At 50.7% G+C, this 20422-nt stretch overlaps 1 protein-coding gene across 3 annotated transcripts in view; it reads right to left on the bottom strand.

Annotated features, from left to right (window-relative positions):
• The window catches only part of LYAR (Ly1 antibody reactive), a 174882-nt gene that overhangs the window by 106577 nt on the left and 47883 nt on the right, over positions 1–20422 (bottom strand). Inside the window, exon 1 of one of the 3 annotated variants that reach the window (XM_075346885.1) lies at positions 14522–14686. The exons of 1 other annotated variant lie outside the window; for it this stretch is intronic. The gene's annotated coding sequence lies outside the window, so the exon portion shown is untranslated. Of the gene's footprint in view, positions 1–7852; positions 8080–14521; positions 14687–20422 lie in introns of those variants that run through there. One more of the 3 variants, XM_075346886.1, reaches the window with a different exon arrangement.

Below are 20422 nucleotides of genomic sequence, written 5' to 3'. Positions count from 1 at the left end.
CTAGCAGCTGCAGACACTCGTAACCAAGATAAATATCGGGTATCCAAGGCCGATGTTTACCTTGGTTACCAGCGTCTGCAGCTGTCAGAAGCCTCCTCCCAGTCTAGTTCCCCTCACTCCCGATCACATGACTCCAATGCCCGCCCCTAAACATCCAGTGCAGGATCCTGCAAAATAACATATGCGTTTGCATACGTTATTTGCTGTAAAAGCAGGATCCGTACTTCCGCTAAAAAAACGTTTTCAGCGGATGTTAAAAAGACGTAGTGTGAAACTAGCCTTACTTAGCTGTTGATCATCTAGATAGAAGAATCCGATGCATTGGGTCTACATAAACAGCTGCCAAAAGATTGTTATTTTGTAATAGTAGCTCCTCTCTCCGTTTCATTGATGTAGCAATGCCACTTGCAATTAACCCTCCTCTTTGGGACAGGTGAAACATCAGGTTCTTCCACTCCTTTAAGAAAATACCTGGAGTTAAGTCCTCTGCTTGTAATTTTTTAGTCACTGTAAATGGGTGCTCTAGCAATTTTTCCAGCTCAGTCACCTGATTCCACTGCCTTTCATTTAGCGTCAGTTGAGGGTTAGCCATGTCTACAAGAAAGGTTTTCAGTTCAACCAAGCGCTGAATCATTAAGTACTGCCCCATCGTGTGGCTTGATCAATAATTGCCCCTTTTCCAGCACGTCTCTTCAAAATTGAGTCAACTTTAGGGGTTCTGGCAACAGTAGCCAATTTTCTCACCTTGCCAATCAGTGCAGCAGCATGTCCTTCCTGCAGACTGTCTCTTATAGCCAGCTGTAGCGTATGCACAACACAGCGCATGTGATGAATGAAAGAACATATTGACACAGTTTCAACAAGATCATCTAAACCAGACCTGGGCAAGGGGCGGCCCGCGGGCCACATCCGGCCCGCCTGCTCTCTGTGACCGGCCCGCCCGTCTTCAGCCGGTGCAGTGGAGCCGGGCTGCAGCGTGCCGAGCAGGGAGAGATCCTGTGCAGGTCCGCACAGTCAGTGCAGGCAGCGGAACGCAGGAGTCTTTCCTCTGTTCCCTGCCGGCACTAATTGTCAGTGACACACGCGCGCGCTCTGACGTTGTCAGTACTGCGCTGCGTGTGTCATTTCAAAAGTTCCCGCCTGGCAGGAGAAGAAGCAGCACAGCAGACGGAATAATTCATCTTGCAGGACCTTCGATGATGTCACGCCCATGTGACTTGTGTGGGAGGAGACACAGGATGCCGGGCAGAAAGCAAAGATACTGAATCCTGAAGGAGATGTGGACACATGATGACTGGTAATGAGAAAAGAGGGGACATGAGGGGGAGGGGGGCTGCAGGGTGAGTGCATATGAGGGAAGATGGAGTTGCAGGGTGAGTGGCATATGAGGGAAGATGGAGTTGCAGGGTGAGTGGTATATGTGGGAAGATGGAGTTGCAGGGCGAGTGGTATATGTGGGAAGATGGAGTTGCAGGGTGAGTGGCATATGAGGGAAGATGGAGTTGCAGGGTGAGTGGCATATGAGGGAAGATGGAGTTGCAGGGTGAGTGGCATATGTGGGAAGATGGAGTTGCAGGGTGAGTGGCATATGTGGGAAGATGGAGTTGCAGGGTGAGTGGCCTATGTGGGAAGATGGAGTTGCAGGGTGAGTGGCATATGTGGGAAGATGGAGTTGCAGGGTGAGTGGCATATGAGGGAAGATGGAGTTGCAGGGTGAGTGGCATATGTGGGAAGATGGAGTTGCAGGGTGAGTGGCATATGTGGGAAGATGGAGTTGCAGGGTGAGTGGTATATGAGGGAAGATGGAGTTGTAGGGTGAGTGGCATATGAGGGAAGATGGAGTTGCAGGGTGAGTGGCATATGTGGGAAGATGGAGTTGCAGGGTGAGTGGCATATGTGGGAAGATGGAGTTGCAGGGTGAGTGGCATATGAGGAAAGATGGAGTTGCAGGGTGAGTGGCATAAGAGGAAAGATGGAGTTGCAGGGTGAGTGCATATGAGGGAAGATGGAGTTGCAGGGTGAGTGGCATATGAGGGAAGATGGAGTTGCAGGGTGAGTGGTATATGTGGGAAGATGGAGTTGCAGGGCGAGTGGTATATGTGGGAAGATGGAGTTGCAGGGTGAGTGGCATATGAGGGAAGATGGAGTTGCAGGGTGAGTGGCATATGAGGGAAGATGGAGTTGCAGGGTGAGTGGCATATGTGGGAAGATGGAGTTGCAGGGTGAGTGGCATATGTGGGAAGATGGAGTTGCAGGGTGAGTGGCATATGTGGGAAGATGGAGTTGCAGGGTGAGTGGCATATGTGGGAAGATGGAGTTGCAGGGTGAGTGGCATATGTGGGAAGATGGAGTTGCAGGGTGAGTGGCATATGTGGGAAGATGGAGTTGCAGGGTGAGTGGCATATGAGGGAAGATGGAGTTGCAGGGTGAGTGGCATATGTGGGAAGATGGAGTTGCAGGGTGAGTGGCATATGTGGGAAGATGGAGTTGCAGGGTGAGTGGTATATGAGGGAAGATGGAGTTGTAGGGTGAGTGGCATATGAGGGAAGATGGAGTTGCAGGGTGAGTGGCATATGTGGGAAGATGGAGTTGCAGGGTGAGTGGCATATGTGGGAAGATGGAGTTGCAGGGTGAGTGGCATATGAGGAAAGATGGAGTTGCAGGGTGAGTGGCATAAGAGGAAAGATGGAGTTGCAGGGTGAGTGGCATATGTGGGAAGATGGAGTTGCAGGGTGAGTGGCATATGAGGGCTGCAGACTGACAGAAGGATGTGAAGGGGTGCAGAGTGTTTGAGAGGGGTAAGTTGGGGTACAGGCAGGGTGAGATATGTGGGCAGGGTGTGTGACATATGGGGGTGTAGTGTGTGTGATATGGGGGTGCAGGCTGTATGGGGTGTAGTGTGTGTGATATGGGGGTGCAGGCTGTATGGGGAGCAGGGTGTGTGACATATGGGGGTGTAGTATATTACAGGTGTGCTATATGGAGGTGTATATAGTGGTGTAGTATATGGGGGTATAGTGATGTAGTATATTACAGGTGTGCTATATGGAGGTGTAGTATATTACAGGTGTGCTATATGGAGGTGTATATAGTGGTGTAGTATATAGGGGTATAGTGATGTAGTATATTACAGGTGTGCTATATGGAGGTGTAGTATATTACAGGTGTACTATATGGAGGTGTAGTATATTACAGGTGTGCTATATGGAGGTGTATATTACAGGTGTGCTCTATGGAGGTGTAGTATATTACAGGTGTACTATATGGAGGTGTAGTATATTACAGGTGTGCTCTATGGAGGTGTAGTATATTACAGGTGTGCTCTATGGAGGTGTAGTATATTACAGGTGTACTATACGGAGGTGTAGTATATTACAGGTGTGCTATATGGAGGTGTATATTACAGGTGTGCTCTATGGAGGTGTAGTATATTACGGGTGTGCTATATGGAGGTGTAGTATATTACAGGTGTGCTATATGGGGGTGTAGTATATTACAGGTGTGCTATATGGAGGTGTATATAGTGGTGTAGTATATGGGGGTATAGTGATGTAGTATATTACAGGTGTGCTATATGGAGGTGTATATAGTGGTGTAGTATATGGGGGTATAGTGATGTAGTATATTACAGGTGTGCTATATGGAGGTGTAGTATATTACAGGTGTGCTATATGGAGGTGTATATAGTGGTGTAGTATATAGGGGTATAGTGATGTAGTATATTACAGGTGTGCTATATGGAGGTGTAGTATATTACAGGTGTACTATATGGAGGTGTAGTATATTACAGGTGTGCTATATGGAGGTGTATATTACAGGTGTGCTCTATGGAGGTGTAGTATATTACAGGTGTACTATATGGAGGTGTAGTATATTACAGGTGTGCTATATGGAGGTGTAGTATATTACAGGTGTGCTCTATGGAGGTGTAGTATATTACAGGTGTGCTCTATGGAGGTGTAGTATTTACAGGTGTACTATACGGAGGTGTAGTATATTACAGGTGTGCTATATGGAGGTGTATATTACAGGTGTGCTCTATGGAGGTGTAGTATATTACAGGTGTGCTATATGGAGGTGTAGCATATTACAGGTGTGCTATATAGGGGTGTAGGGATGTAGTATATTACAGGTGTGCTATATGGAGGTGTAGTATATTACAGGTGTGGTGATGTAGTATACTACAGGTGTAGTATATTACAGGTGTGCTATATGGAGGTGTAGTATATTACAGGTGTGCTATATAGGGGTGTGGTGATGTAGTATATTACAGGTGTAGTATATTAAAGGGATGCTATATGGAGGTGTAGTATGTTACAGGTGTGCTATATGGAGGTGTAGTATATTACAGGTGTGCTATATGGGGGTGTACTATATTACAGGTGTAGTATATGGGGTGTAGTGATGTAGTATATTACAGGTGTATATAGGGGTGTAGTGATGTAGTATATTAAAGGTGTACTATATGGAGGTGTAGTATATTACAGGTGTGCTATATGGAGGTGTAGTATATTACAGGTGTACTATATGGGGGTGTACTATATTACAGGTGTAGTATATGGGGTGTAATGATGTAGTATATTACAGGTGTACTATATGGAGGTGTAGTATATTACAGGTGTGCTATATGGAGGTGTAGTATATTGGAGGTGTACTATATTACAGGTGTAGTATATGGGGTGTAGTGATGTAGTATATTACAGGTGTAGCATATAGGGGTGTAATGATGTAGTATATCGGAGGTGTATTATATAGTGGTGTAGTATAATACAGGTGTATATGGGGGTGTAGTATATTACAGGTATATGGAGGGAGTGTAGTATAATACAGGTGTAGTATATAGGGGTGTAGTGGTGTAGTTTATTACAGGTGTAGTATATGGAGGGGGTGTAGTGATGTAGTATATTGTGTAGAACTGAGGTAATTATATTAGTCCGGCCCTCTAAACCAATCCCAATTTCTCATGCGGCCCCATGGGAAAATTAATTGCCCACCCCTGATCTAAACTATCATGTTGCTGTTCATCTGAAGCAACTTCAGTTTGCTCCTCAGTTACAATACTGTGTTCCTCTATTTCAAACATTTGTGTGTCTGTGGACCCAGAATGTTCTTCTAGCTGCTGGTCACCATCATTACTCTCATTCATTAGCTTAATAGTACTTATATTTGAAGCATTGTCAGTTACGACAGAAAGAACTTGCTCTTTTTTAAGTTCATAGTCTTGCAGAGCCTTTTCCACCAAGACCTGGAGAAACTCACTGGTGTGATGAGCTTTGGTGTCTTTTACTGCCAATGTCTTGGTAACCATTTCATTTTTGTCACAAACAAATCGGACATTGATGGCAAAATAATTCACTCTGTGACGTGTGCAGGCATCCATTTTAAGAAACAGAAAGCGTCCCTTGAGAGTTTTTTTAAGTTCTTGCTTTTGTTTAAAAGCTTCTTCGATTACTAATTTTCTAATACTCTCTCTCTCTCTCCAGAGAAACACCAAGCTTACGGCCTATTTCCCCATTCAGACACATAAAAGCTGGTCGTGAAAATAATGAAATAGGCACACTATCCTTTACAACAAGCTCTATGATCTGTTTTTTAAATGTACCGTATTTTTCGGACTATAAGACGCACCTGACCATAAGACGCACCCTGGTTTTAGAGGAGGAAAATAGGAAAATAAAATTTTAACCAAAAAATATGGTCATGACACACTGTTATGGGGCGAGGATCTGCTGCTGACACTGTTATGGGGGTAATGTCTCCAAATTCTCTACTAAGGTACCCCATTCTGATAAGGATCCTTCTACCTTGTATATGATCCTGCTCATATACCCCCCATCCTGCTAATAATATACCCCCCATCCATCCTGCTCATGATATACCCCCATCCATCCTGCTCATGATATACCCCCATCCATCCTGCTCATGATATGCCCACATCCATCCAGCTCATGATATGCCCCCATCCATCCTGCTCATGAAATGCCCCCATCCATCCTGCTCATGAAATGCCCCCATCCATCCTGCTCATGAAATGCCCCCATCCATCCTGCTCATGATATACCCCCATCCATCCTGCTCATGATATGCCCCCATCCATCCTGCTCATGATATACCCCCATCCATCCTGCTCATGAAATGCCCCCATCCATCCTGCTCATGATATGCCCCCATCCATCCTGCTCATGAAATACCCCCATCCATCCTGCTCATGAAATGCCCCCATCCATCCTGCTCATGATATGCCCCCATCCATCCTGCTCATGATATGCCCCCATCCATCCTGCTCATGAAATGCCCCCATCCATCCTGCTCATGATATGCCCCCATCCATCCTGCTCATGAAATGCCCCCATCCATCCTGCTCATGAAATGCCCCCATCCATCCTGCTCATGAAATGCCCCCATCCATCCTGCTCATGATATGCCCCCATCCATCCTGCTCATGATATGCCCCCATCCATCCTGCTCATGATATGCCCCCATCCATCCTGCTCATGATATGCCCCCATCCATCCTGCTCATGATATGCCCCCATCCATCCTGCTCATGATATGCCCCCATCCATCCTGCTCATGATATGCCCCCATCCATCCTGCTCATGATATGCCCCCATCCATCCTGCTCATAAAATGCCCCCATCCATCCTGCTCATGATATGCCCCCATCATGGTAAATGGCGTGTATCCTGTGGCACAGGAAAAAAAAAAATAAACGTTTATACTTACCCTTCCTCACTCCCTGAAGCACCGATCTCTGTCTCAGCTGCAGCGCCGCTGTATGGAGCAGTCACCGGTGTCTGCAGCATCGCGTCTTCTTGTCTGTGCCGGCGGTAAGCTGATCGATTCTGGTGGATACTAGCGGCACACACAGCGATGACGTTATCGCGGTGCGCGCCGCTAGTGTCCAGATCAGCTGACCGCCGGCACAGACAGGAAGACGCGATGCTGCAGGGGGGCGGCTCCACACACGGTGACAGGTGAGTACACTGATTCACTGCACCCCGCGCTGATAATGATGCACGGGGGGCAGTGAATACAGCCGCACATGATCACTCCAGGCTGTAGTTGCCAGGGGTGATCACGGCCGGCTGCTAATTATGCACGCACCCCCGCCCATCACCCCGCCCACCTGTCAGCGCCGGTTTCGCTGAGAGATGATGGGCGGGAGGATGGGCGTGCATATGTAATGAGCGGGCCCACGTGGTCACGGCAGGCTGTTACAGCCTGCTCGTGCCGCCGATGACCCGCTGCACCCTCATTCCCCGCACCCGCAACCTTATAGTCAGACCATAAGACGCACCCCCCACTTTCCCCCAACATTTGGGGGGAAAAAGTGCGTCTTATGGTCCGAAAAATACGGTATCTACTGTCATTGTCACAGTAACTTTGTCACTGACAAAATATCTTGCAACTGATGGCTGCAAAGTTCTCTGCTCCTCTGTTTGGCTGGAAGAGCTGGCACTGGTCATTGGTTTGGATGCAGTCTTTCTCATCCACTGCTTTCAGTACTTCTGGATGAAAGCGCTGTAAAGGTCTCTTTAGATTAGAAGCTCTGGTAGGAGCATTTGTATCTTTGCCTGAATATGCACTCATCTTGGCTTCACAGCATTTGTTTTCGTCTGGATCATTTGTCATACACTGACAGACATAATGTTTTCTATCTTGAGTGATGGTGAAATGTTCAAATACAGCTGATTTAATGTGATGCTTCTTTGACATTCTCAAGTTTTTAATTCTGCATTCACAATCCAAATGACAATTGTTTTTCCTAAAAACAATTGTACAAAATTATTGCCAGGTCGTACAACTGATATAGTGGTCAGTAATACGGTTATTATTCCTCATGTACTCACAGTTAACTGATGCAAAGTTTGTTGAAAGGATAATACTTCTTACAGTCTTCCTCTTCTGAGTAGCAGGCAGCTGTGAGATGCTTGGAAGACGCACACCTAGTATGATCTAGTCTAGAGGAGGAGCTTTACTACTAAGAATTTGCAACACATTTTCACTTTGTTTCATACATTGTAAGTAGGGGGGTTGGGGCAGCATGAGGTTAACCAAGTATAAGATTAGATAAGGGCAGTGGAGAACAGTGACACACAAGAAGTAAGAAATGTCTATCTCCAGCAGAACTGCTTAGCACTGTTGTTCATAGTTTGATAGAACATATATATTTGAGTAACATTTATAAAATTCATATGAAAGTTCAATTATGAAATATTAATACATTTTTTTTTAAAGCTGGAGTCGGAGTCGGTACATTTCTACCGACTCCAACCAAAACTAACTCCGACTCCACAGCCCTGGTGATGTCACATGACGGGGATGAGGTTTGGCCCCTGTGTGATGTCACATGGCGGGGATGAGGTTTGGCCCCTGTGTGATGTTACATGGCGGGGATGAGGTTTGGCCCCTGTGTGATGTCACATGGCGGGGATGAGGTTTGGCCCCTGTGTGATGTCACATGGCAGGGATGAGGTTTGGCCCCTGTGTGATGTCACATGGCGGGGATGAGGTTTGGCCCCTGTGTGATGTCACATGGCAGGGATGAGGATGTGTGATGTCACATGGCGAGGATGAGGTTTGGCCCCTGTGTGATGTCACATGGCAGGGATGAGGATGTGTGATGTCACATGGCAGGGATGAGGTTTGGCCCCTGTGTGATGTCACATGGCAGGGATGAGGTTTGGCCCCTGTGTGATGTCACATGGCAGGGATGAGGTTTGGCCCCTGTGTGATGTCACATGGCAGGGATGAGGTTTGGCCCCTGTGTGATGTCACATGGCAGGGATGAGGTTTGGCCCCTGTGTGATGTCACATGGCAGGGATGAGGATGTGTGATGTCACATGGCGGGGATGAGGTTTGGTCCCTGTGTGATGTCACATGGCGGGGATGAGGTTTGGCCCCTGTGTGATGTCACATGGCAGGGATGAGGTTTGGCCCCAGTGTGATGTCACACGGCAGGGATGAGGATGTGTGATGTCACATGGCGGGGATGAGGTTTGGTCCCTGTGTGATGTCACATGGCGGGGATGAGGTTTGGTCCCTGTGTGATGTCACATGGCGGGGATGAGGTTTGGTCCCTGTGTGATGTCACATGGCAGGGATGAGGTTTGGCCCCTGTGTGATGTCACATGGCAGGGATGAGGTTTGGTCCCTGTGTGATGTCACAAGGCGGGGATGAGGTTTGGTCCCTGTGCGATGTCACATGGCGGGGATGAGGTTTGGCCCCTGTGTGATGTCACATGGCGGGGATGAGGATGTGTGATGTCACATGGCAGGGATGAGGTTTGGTCCCTGTGTGATGTCACATGGCAGGGATGAGGATGTGTGATGTCACATGGCGGGGATGAGGTTTGGTCCCTGTGTGATGTCACATGGCGGGGATGAGGTTTGGTCCCTGTGTGATGTCACATGGCGGGGATGAGGTTTGGTCCCTGTGTGATGTCACACGGCAGGGATGAGGTTTGGCCCCTGTGTGATGTCACATGGCAGGGATGAGGTTTGGCCCCTGTGTGATGTCACATGGCAGGGATGAGGTTTGGCCCCTGTGTGATGTCACATGGCGGGGATGAGGTTTGGTCCCTGTGTGATGTCACGGCAGGGATGAGGATGTGTGATGTCACATGGCGGGGATGAGGATGTGTGATGTCACATGGCGGGGATGAGGATGTGTGATGTCAAATGGCGGGGATGAGGATGTGTGATGTCACATGGCGGGGATGAGGATGTGTGATGTCACATGGCGGGGATGAGGATGTGTGATGTCACATGGCGGGGATGAGGATGTGTGATGTCAAATGGCGGGGATGAGGATGTGTGATGTCACATGGCGGGGATGAGGATGTGTGATGTCACATGGCAGGGATGAGGTTTGGCCCCTGTGTGATGTCACATGGCGGGGATGAGGTTTGGTCCCTGTGTGATGTCACATGGCAGGGATGAGGTTTGGCTCCTGTGTGATGTCACATGGCAGGGAGCAGGATGTGTGATATCACATGGCGGGGATGAGGATGTGTGATGTCACACGGCAGGGATGAGGTTTGGCCCCTGTGTGATGTCACATGGCAGGGATGAGGTTTGGCCCCTGTGTGATGTCACATGACGGGGATGAGGTTTGGCCCCTGTGTGATGTCACATGGCGGGGATGAGGTTTGGCCCCTGTACGATGTCACATGGCAGGGATGAGGTTTGGCCCCTGTGTGATGTCACATGGCAGGGATGAGGATGTGTGATGTCACATGGCGGGGATGAGGATGTGTGATGTCACATGGCGGGGATGAGGATGTGTGATGTCACATGGCGGGGATGAGGTTTGGCCCCTGTGTGATGTCACATGGCAGGGATGAGGATGTGTGATGTCACATGGCAGGGATGAGGATGTGTGATGTCACACGGCAGGGATGAGGTTTGGCCCCTGTGTGATGTCACATGGCGGGGATGAGGTTTGGTCCCTGTGTGATGTCACATGGCAGGGATGAGGTTTGGCCCCTGTGTGATGTCACATGGCAGGGATGAGGTTGGCCCCTGTGTGATGTCACACGGCAGGGATGAGGTTTGGCCCCTGTATGATGTCACATGGCAGGGATGAGGTTGGCCCCTGTGTGATGTCACACGGCAGGGATGAGGTTTGGCCCCTGTGTGATGTCACATGGCAGGGATGAGGTTTGGCCCCTGTGTGATGTCACATGGCAGGGATGAGGTTTGGCCCCTGTGTGATGTCACATGACGGGGATGAGGTTTGGCCCCTGTGTGATGTCACATGGCGGGGATGAGGTTTGGCCCCTGTACGATGTCACATGGCAGGGATGAGGTTTGGCCCCTGTGTGATGTCACATGGCAGGGATGAGGATGTGTGATGTCACATGGCAGGGATGAGGATGTGTGATGTCACATGGCGGGGATGAGGATGTGTGATGTCACATGGCGGGGATGAGGTTTGGCCCCTGTGTGATGTCACATGGCAGGGATGAGGATGTGTGATGTCACATGGCAGGGATGAGGATGTGTGATGTCACATGGCAGGGATGAGGATGTGTGATGTCACATGGCAGGGATGAGGTTTGGCCCCTGTGTGATGTCACATGGCAGGGATGAGGTTTGGCCCCTGTGTGATGTCACATGGCAGGGATGAGGTTTGGCCCCTGTGTGATGTCACATGGCAGGGATGAGGTTGGCCCCTGTGTGATGTCACATGGCGGGGATGAGGTTTGGTCCCTGTGCGATGTCACATGGCGGGGATGAGGATGTGTGATGTCACACGGCAGGGATGAGGTTTGGCCCCTGTGTGATGTCACACGGCAGGGATGAGGTTTGGCCCCTGTGTGATGTCACATGGCAGGGATGAGGTTGGCCCCTGTGTGATGTCACATGGCGGGGATGAGGATGTGTGATGTCACACGGCAGGGATGAGGTTTGGCCCCTGTGTGATGTCACATGGCAGGGATGAGGTTTGGCCCCTGTGTGATGTCACATGACGGGGATGAGGTTGGCCCCTGTGTGATGTCACATGGCGGGGATGAGGATGTGTGATGTCACACGGCAGGGATGAGGTTTGGCCCCTGTGTGATGTCACATGGCGGGGATGAGGTTTGGTCCCTGTGCGATGTCACATGGCGGGGATGAGGATGTGTGATGTCACACGGCAGGGATGAGGTTTGGCCCCTGTGTGATGTCACACGGCAAGGATGAGGTTTGGCCCCTGTGTGATGTCACATGGCAGGGATGAGGTTTGGCCCCTGTGTGACGTCACATGGCGGGGATGAGGATGTGTGATGTCACATGGCAGGGATGAGGTTTGGCCCCTGTGTGATGTCACATGGCGGGGATGAGGTTTGGTCCCTGTGTGATGTCACATGGCAGGGATGAGGTTGGCCCCTGTGTGATGTCACACGACAGGGATGAGGTTTGGCCCCTGTGTGATGTCACATGGCGGGGATGAGGTTTGGTCCCTGTGTGATGTCACATGGCGGGGATGAGGTTTGGTCCCTGTGTGATGTCACATGGCAGGGATTAGGTTGGCCCCTGTGTGATGTCACATGGCAGGGATGAGGTTGGCCCCTGTGTGATGTCACATGGCAGGGATGAGGTTGGTCCCTGTGTGATGTCACACGGCAGGGATGAGGTTTGGCCCCTGTGTGATGTCACATGGCGGGGATGAGGTTTGGTCCCTGTGTGATGTCACATGGCAGGGATGAGGTTTGGCCCCTGTGTGATGTCACATGGCAGGGATTAGGTTGGCCCCTGTGTGATGTCACATGGCAGGGATGAGGTTTGGCCCCTGTGTGATGTCACATGGCAGGGATGAGGTTTGGCCCCTGTGTGATGTCACATGGCAGGGATGAGGTTTGGCCCCTGTGTGATGTCACATGGCAGGGATGAGGTTTGGCCCCTGTGTGATGTCACATGGCAGGGATTAGGTTGGTTCCTGTGTGATGTCACATGGTAGGGATGAGGTTTGGCCCCTGTGTGATGTCACATGGCGGGGATGAGGTTTGGCCCCTGTGTGATGTCACATGGCAGGGATGAGGTTTGGCCCCTGTGTGATGTCACATGACGGGGATGAGGTTTGGCCCCTGTGTGACGTCACATGGCGGGGATGAGGATGTGTGATGTCACATGGCAGGGATGAGGTTTGGCCCCTGTGTGATGTCACATGGCAGGGATGAGGATGTGTGATGTCACACGACAGGGATGAGGTTTGGCCCCTGTGTGATGTCACATGGCGGGGATAAGGATGTGTGATGTCACATGGCAGGGATGAGGTTTGGCCCCTGTGTGATGTCACATGGCGGGGATGAGGTTTGGTCCCTGTGTGATGTCACATGGCAGGGATGAGGTTTGGTCCCTGTGTGATGTCACATGGCAGGGATGAGGTTTGGCCCCTGTGTGATGTCACATGGCGGGGATGAGGTTTGGTCCCTGTGCGATGTCACATGGCGGGGATGAGGATGTGTGATGTCACACGGCAGGGATGAGGTTTGGCCCCTGTGTGATGTCACACGGCAAGGATGAGGTTTGGCCCCTGTGTGATGTCACATGGCAGGGATGAGGTTTGGCCCCTGTGTGACGTCACATGGCGGGGATGAGGATGTGTGATGTCACATGGCAGGGATGAGGTTTGGCCCCTGTGTGATGTCACATGGCGGGGATGAGGTTTGGTCCCTGTGTGATGTCACATGGCAGGGATGAGGTTGGCCCCTGTGTGATGTCACACGACAGGGATGAGGTTTGGCCCCTGTGTGATGTCACATGGCGGGGATGAGGTTTGGTCCCTGTGTGATGTCACATGGCGGGGATGAGGTTTGGTCCCTGTGTGATGTCACATGGCAGGGATTAGGTTGGCCCCTGTGTGATGTCACATGGCAGGGATGAGGTTGGCCCCTGTGTGATGTCACATGGCAGGGATGAGGTTGGTCCCTGTGTGATGTCACACGGCAGGGATGAGGTTTGGCCCCTGTGTGATGTCACATGGCGGGGATGAGGTTTGGTCCCTGTGTGATGTCACATGGCAGGGATGAGGTTTGGCCCCTGTGTGATGTCACATGGCAGGGATTAGGTTGGCCCCTGTGTGATGTCACATGGCAGGGATGAGGTTTGGCCCCTGTGTGATGTCACATGGCAGGGATGAGGTTTGGCCCCTGTGTGATGTCACATGGCAGGGATGAGGTTTGGCCCCTGTGTGATGTCACATGGCAGGGATGAGGTTTGGCCCCTGTGTGATGTCACATGGCAGGGATTAGGTTGGTTCCTGTGTGATGTCACATGGTAGGGATGAGGTTTGGCCCCTGTGTGATGTCACATGGCGGGGATGAGGTTTGGCCCCTGTGTGATGTCACATGGCAGGGATGAGGTTTGGCCCCTGTGTGATGTCACATGACGGGGATGAGGTTTGGCCCCTGTGTGACGTCACATGGCGGGGATGAGGATGTGTGATGTCACATGGCAGGGATGAGGTTTGGCCCCTGTGTGATGTCACATGGCAGGGATGAGGATGTGTGATGTCACACGACAGGGATGAGGTTTGGCCCCTGTGTGATGTCACATGGCGGGGATAAGGATGTGTGATGTCACATGGCAGGGATGAGGTTTGGCCCCTGTGTGATGTCACATGGCGGGGATGAGGTTTGGTCCCTGTGTGATGTCACATGGCAGGGATGAGGTTTGGTCCCTGTGTGATGTCACATGGCAGGGATGAGGTTTGGCCCCTGTGTGATGTCACATGGCAGGAATGAGGTTTGGCCCCTGTGTGATGTCACATGGCGGGGATAAGGATGTGTGATGTCACATGGCGGGGATGAGGTTTGGTCCCTGTGTGATGTCACATGGCGGGGATAAGGATGTGTGATGTCACATGGCGGGGATGAGGTTTGGTCCCTGTGTGGTACCGTCCACGCCGTCACTGGCCCCTGTACACATGTCGTTGGCAGAGCACTGGTCCTCCAGCAGCCGCCTCGCGTTATGTCCAGTCTCTTTCCCATGCTGGTCGCCCCCCCCCCCCGTGCCCACCATGTACACTCACCTCACACAAACCACGTGCACCCCCACTACGGCGATTTCTGCGTGACGTCACTACCTGTAAACATTAGTGTTTGAATTGAAACCGGCTTCGCTGGCGGCGGAAGTGACGTCACTGTCGCGCAGCATTGACGTCAGTGAGGGCAGAACTTGTGGCAGGGGATCCAGTGGCTGGTAAGCCGGCGGAGATGACCTGGTCAGTGCTGCGTGGCGTCCTGTCCCCCTCCCCCATAGTGAGCACGCTCCACTGTGTGTGATGTCAGGGAGGGGGACGCCTCTGTGTAACCACTGCTCCCAGCATGCCTGGCTGTGCATGTGCTGTCTGCGACTGGTGACAGACTGGAAACCACAACATCACGTCCCCTGTGCTCACACCTGAGGCCGTACAGAGACAGTACAGCCCTAGAGCTATGGCGGTACTCCCAGCATGTTCCCAGCAACAGCCCTGGAGCTATGGGTCTGTGAACTGGAGGTACTCCCAACATATCTCCAGCACCAGTCCTGGAGCTATGGATCTGTGAACTGGAGGTACTCCCAGCATGTCCCCAGCACCAGTCCTGGAGCTATGGGTCTGTGAACTGGAGGTACTCCCAACATATCTCCAGCACCAGTCCTGGAGCTATGGATCTGTGAACTGGAGGTACTCCCAGCATGTCCCCAGCACCAGTCCTGGAGCTATGGGTCTGTGAACTGGAGGTACTCCCAGCATGTCCCCAGCACCAGTCCTGGAGCTATGGGTCTGTGAACTGGAGGTACTCCCAGCATGTCCCCAGCACCAGTCCTGGAGCTATGGGTCTGTGAACTGGAGGTACTCCCAACATATCTCCAGCACCAGTCCTGGAGCTATGGGTCTGTGAACTGGAGGTACTCCCAGCATGTCCCCAGCACCAGTCCTGGAGCTATGGGTCTGTGAACTGCAGGTACTCCCAGCATGTCCCCAGCACCAGCCCTGGAGCTATGGGTCTGTGAACTGAAGGTACTCCCAGCATGTCCCCAGCACCAGCCCTGGAGCTATGGGTCTGTGAACTGGAGGTACTCCCAGCATGTCCCCAGCACCAGTCCTGGAGCTATGGGTCTGTGAACTGCAGGTACTCCCAACATATCTCCAGCACCAGTCCTGGAGCTATGGGTCTGTGAACTGAAGGTACTCCCAGCATGTTCCCAGCACCAGCCCTGGAGCTATGGGTCTGTGAACTGGAGGTACTCCCAGCATGTCCCCAGCACCAGCCCTGGAGCTATGGGTCTGTGAACTGGAGGTACTCCCAGCATGTCTCCAGCACCAGCCCTGGAGCTATGGGTCTGTGAACTGGCAGTATATCCCCAGCACCAGCCATGGAGCTGTACAACCGTAAAATGGGAGTACTCCTATCACGTACCCAGCACCAGCTGTAGATCTGTGAAATAGGGGTACTCCCATCATGTCCCTAGCACAGCCATGGAGCTGTACAACTGTAAAATGGGAGGTAATCCTATCATGTATCTAGCACCAGCCGTGGAGCCGTAGATCTGTAAAATGGGGGTACTCCCACCATGTTCCCAGCACCAGACCTGGAGCTATGGGTCTGTCACCTGTCAATACTTTCAGCATGTCCTCAGCACCAGTCCTGGAGCTATGGGTCTGTGAACTGGAGGTACTCCCAGTATGTCCCCAGCACCAGTCCTGGAGCTATGGGTCTGTGAACTGGAGGTACTCCCAGCGTGTCCCCAGCACCAGTCCTGGAGCTATGGGTCTGTGAACTGGAGGTACTCCCAGTATGTCCTCAGCACCAGTCCTGGAGCTATGGGTCTGTGAACTGGTGGTACTCCCAGCATGTCCCCAGCACCAGTCCTGGAGCTATGGGTCTGTGAACTGGAGGTACTCCCAGCACCAGTCCTGGAGCTATGGGTCTGTGAACTGGAGGTACTCCCAGCACCAGTCCTGGAGCTATGGGTCTGTGAACTGGAGGTACTCCCAGCATGTCCCCAGCACCAGCCCTGGAGCTATGGGTCTGTGAACTGGAGTTACTCCCAGCACGCCCCCGGATCAGACCTGGAGCTATGGGTCTGTGAACTGGAGGTACTCCCAGCATGTCCTAGCACCAGACCTGGAGCTATGGGTCTGGGAACTGACAGTATTCCAACCATGTCCTTATCCGTAGCCTTGGTACTATGGGTCTGTGAACTGGAGTACTCCCACCATGTCACCAGACCTGAAGCTATGGGTCTGTGAACTGGCAGTACTCCCACCTTGTCACCAGACCTGTCGCTATGGGTCTGTGAACTGGCAGTACTCCCACCTTGTCACCAGACCTGTCGCTATGGGTCTGTGAACTGGCAGTACTCCCACCTTGTCACCAGACCTGGAGCTATGGGTCTGTGAACTGGCAGTACTCCCACCTTGTCACCAGACCTGTCGCTATGGGTCTGTGAACTGGCAGTACTCCCACCTTGTCACCAGACCTGGAGCTATGGGTCTGTGAACTGGCTGTACTCCTGTGGGGGGTATGGGCAGGCAGAGGTAGTCGTGTGTACAGGGGTCACCAGGCCGCAGCGCACCCGCTCAGTAACCCCTTGCCTCCCCGTCTCCACACCACGTAAAGGATGACTCCGCAGCAGTCCAATGTTCACTCCATTCCTTCTCAGAGACAATACGGTAAATCAGAAACATAATTTCTTCTTTTAAACAAACGAGCTTTCCTGTTCTATAACACGGGCACATCTTCTGGTCGCATTACACGGCACCGTCTCTGGTCCCATCCAGGTTCCCTATAAACTCCACTTCAGTATTTAATTTCACGGCCGACCGTTTTCCTGGCACCTGGGCTCTATAAAACACCGCTAGGCTCCTCATTCTCCCGTCTGACGTCACGCTGCACAAACCGATTCAAATAGTCTTTTAAGCCTATCCGTCCCACCCACAGAGATTGCCTGTGCGTTGGAAGGGCTATGTGTGACGGAACTCCTCCGTTCGTGCATTAGGGCAAGACCAAGACCTACCCTACTCCTGAGGGCGCAACTGATCTTTGGTCTCGCAGGGGATTGCTTTAGGTTTTTGATCCAGGAGAAAACAGACGCCTTCCCGACCAACCCGGACTATAACCCATTTCTGGTGACGCAGTTACACAGTCCTCTTAAGTGCAGGATCCCTCGTGTCCGCGATCACAGCGGTGACCCTTAGGATCGATAATTAATGTATATAGGTTTGGGCTTCTTCTCTGTAGCTCCTACTGAGGACTCTCCTACCCTTTCTCCTTCATACTGTCCTTTTTATATTTACTCTCCTCCTCTTATTTAACTCCTGAACTGCCTACCCAAGTGTCAGGAGACTGCAGTCCCCAAGCCACACTGCCAGCTGGTGGCCATTTACACGAACACAGTACATTTGAATACATTAATTATAACCCTTCAGTGTGTCGGCTACTTCGGCAGGGGTGAGCGTAGCCCTGACCCCCCCTACACTCCCTGCAAGTCACCAGTATCAGCCATGGAGCTATGAGTGTGAATTGCCGTTGCTCCCAGCATGTCACCTGCAACAGACTTGGAGCTATGGGTTTGTAAGATGGCAGTACTCCCATCATGCCCCCAGTACCAGCCATGGTGCTATACAGTATGTCTGAGAACTGGCAGTACTCCCAGCATGTCCCCAGACATGGCGCTATGGGTCTTTGAACTGGCGGTAGTTCCCATGTCCCCAGCACTAGACCTGAAGCTATGTGTCTGTGAACTGGTGGTACTCCGAGCATGAGATTTGGATCTATGGGTCTGTGAACTGGTGGTACTCCCAGCATGTCACTTACACTAGACAGACATGGAACTATGGGTCTGTGAACTGGTGGTACTCCAGCATGTCCCCAGACTTGGTGCTACGAGTCTTTGAACTGGCAGTGCTCACCATGTCCCCAGCACCAGACCTGTGCTGTCCTAAGGAAACAGCCTGCAGCAGCCGGGATCAGAGGTGTCTCCCATCCCAGACTCTTCACCCTCGGGCTGTGTTCACACTGAGGTTTTGAGGATTGTTTAGGGATCGGCTGCTCTCGTAAAGCCGCTTCATAGACGACTTATAAAACTTTTTGTCTTCTTTCCTATTGGAAATCCAATACATATGAGTACATATGAGTTTTTTTCTGAATTGGCGATAGACTCCTAGTGGAGAAAAGAAGGTGTGGTGCGGGGGGTGAGGTAGTCGGGCATCAGTGTTTAGGATAAATTGGAGGGGTGCTAGAAGGGAGGCCACAGAGTAGGTTACAGTAGTAGAGACGGGAAATAATGAGGGCATGCACTAGAATTTCTGCAGAATCTTGGTTAAGGAATGTACCGGAAATATTTTTCATTTGGAGTCGGCAGGAGGTGGAAAGGGTTCAAATATGCGGAAGGAGAGACCAGAGTCAAGTGTTACACCAAGGCAGCCAGCTTGAGGGACTAAAGAGAGTGAGCAGCTGTGAGGTATGAGGAGATCCAAGATGGGGCAAAGTCTGTGATGCCCAGAGACGAGAGAATCTGTAGTAGGAGGGAACGGTGAGTATTTTGTGAGACTTTTACCTCAGTATTTGTAGCCAAAAGCAGGAGTAGGTGATAAATACAGCAATGCTGACGTGTTTCTATTATACTTTTCCTCTGATGGTTCCACTCCTGGTTTTAGCTACTAATACTGAGGTAAAAACTTCACCAAATACTCAACGTGTGCACGTGGTCTACTCCACAATGGCAGGCCATGTCCGCTCCTCCCTATCGGCGAGTCATGATGAGTTTCTGCATCATCCACGTCCCGTGACTGTAGAGGTCTGTTATTTCGGAGGTGGACACAGGCTGATTACTCTCATTAGTGACCGGATTATGGTGATTCCTGCCGGTAATTGAAGCCTGTGCTCCCTTTTATTCCCGCACAGTGGCTCTTCTTTGCCCTTCATCATGGTGATGCTGACAATTTCCGAACTCGGTGACCGAGTGAAATGTCTCCTGGCTGCTCTTGTCCCGTACAGAAGACGTCTGTGCTCAGATTCAGGAACATCCCTGTACCATGTCATTATATAGGACAATGGGCCGGGGAGCTCGGCCGCCCTTCATATCGCCTGCACCTTCCTTATGTAAAGCCGGTGTGGAGGCCACGGGTGCAGCGCCCTCCTCTGACTATAAGGGGCAGGTAGATGATCCATGTCTTACCTTTAATTTGGGCAAAAAGTGGGCAACATTTCACCTCCAGCAGCCCAGTGGTCAGATGAGTCAGATGAACCCACTGATCTTAAGGCATTAGAGGATATCTTTTATTTAGTTTGTTTGTTTTTTTTCTTTTTGTGCCTTTTATACTTTTAATTTGTGCCTTTTTTTAAAGTTTATTTTATTTGTTCTCCTGGTTTTTTGTTTGTCTTTATGTGCGGAAATTGGAGTTTCCACCTATTTTTGACTAATTTAAAAAGTCGCTAAGTTTTCGTCTAAATGTGCTCCAGTCTCCCTCTCTGCTTCCTGTGGTGCTAAAAAAATTAAAAAAAAAGTGTTTTTTTTAGGTCTGAAAAAGCACAATGAAAGGTAAAAAAAGGCAAAAATGAAGAGCATTTTTGGACATGCTCACAATTCATGAACCACTTGCGCCAATTGGAAGAATTTGGTGCAAAAAAGTCAGTGAATAACATAAGACACAAAAAAGTGATTGAAAAACCCCCCAAAAAACTATTGGGCCCTATGTTTAGTGAGGCTGCCAGTCAGCCATCACTGACTGGAGTCGCCACCTGGTGAATTGCTGGGGGATGGGGGTTCGTTACGTGAATGTTTTTGTTTTGTTTTTTGTTGATTTATACCACCATGATCAAAAAAGAATTGTCCAATACTTTTTTAATGACCACAAAGCAAAGAAATGTATTAAGAATGTAAATAATTAATGATAAATCCTGCGCCACTCCAGCTCTGTCCCATCAGACTTTGTGAACTGTTC

Source organism: Anomaloglossus baeobatrachus, chromosome 1, assembly GCF_048569485.1.
Source record: "Anomaloglossus baeobatrachus isolate aAnoBae1 chromosome 1, aAnoBae1.hap1, whole genome shotgun sequence".
Taxonomy (NCBI): domain Eukaryota; kingdom Metazoa; phylum Chordata; class Amphibia; order Anura; family Aromobatidae; genus Anomaloglossus; species Anomaloglossus baeobatrachus.
Note: the sequence above shows the minus strand (reverse complement) of the source record. Positions and strands in the feature narration are given on the sequence as shown.